Source organism: Suricata suricatta, unplaced genomic scaffold (genome assembly GCF_006229205.1).
Source record: "Suricata suricatta isolate VVHF042 unplaced genomic scaffold, meerkat_22Aug2017_6uvM2_HiC HiC_scaffold_26202, whole genome shotgun sequence".
Classification (NCBI taxonomy): Eukaryota; Metazoa; Chordata; class Mammalia; order Carnivora; family Herpestidae; genus Suricata; species Suricata suricatta.
Window position 1 is genome coordinate 1 of NW_021871774.1, and position 795 is coordinate 795.

Consider the following 795-nt stretch of genomic DNA (forward strand, 5'->3'; position numbering starts at 1 on the left):
TTTTTTTTTTCACAGCACAAATCCGTTTATTTACTAACCAAAGGGATGATCCTAATTAAATCAACACTTTGAAATAGCTGCATGTAAAATGTTTGTGATAAAGATAATTGAACACAGTGATGAAAAAAGAAAAGCATATGGAGATTTGCTCATTGAACTGAGCTTGCTCATCCTCAAAGCTAATTCCTGTCCAAATGATGATGGAATTTTTACTCTACTTTTTCATAGACCCCAGTACAGGTGATATTGTTCATGACGCACTCCACTACTAATTTCCCATCTTCCAATTTTCTTGTTATTGTGCTTTCCTTCCCATCCCATTCCTGATGTTGAACCAATGCGCCGTTTGTAAAGGTGCAGACAGTTTTTCTGCCATCAGCTGTAGTTTCTTCAAACTTCTCTCCCAGGTTACATGAAAACTGTGTTGTTTTTTTCAGTTTTTATGGTGAGGTTTTTGCCATCAGAAGAGATGATACAGTCTGGTTTGGCCATTGCACCCACTTTCCGCAGAGCCATGCCCACTCCTACTTCCTTCACGTATTCGTCAAAGCCTTTGCTCTCCACCAAGCGCCATCTTCCTACCAACTGCTGAAGGGTGGCCAGGGTGGGCGCAGGCGGCCGGGCGGGCAGGCGCGTGGAGCGAGCGGAGCCGAGCGGGGTGTCAGAAGCGTGGCTTGCCTACAGTGTTCAGTTTCACTGAGATTTGTATTTCCCTGCAGATCCCCATATGCAGGGGGCTCACCCTGTGTGGGCCTCCTACACAATAAAAAAGCAGAGAATCCAAAGCACAGAGAG

General features: G+C 45.0%; 1 pseudogene; it reads right to left on the bottom strand.

Annotated features, from left to right (window-relative positions):
* Nucleotides 1-59: 59 nt before the first annotated feature.
* Nucleotides 60-678, bottom strand: LOC115284919 (annotated as a pseudogene).
* Between the last annotated feature and the right edge of the window lie 117 nt (nucleotides 679-795).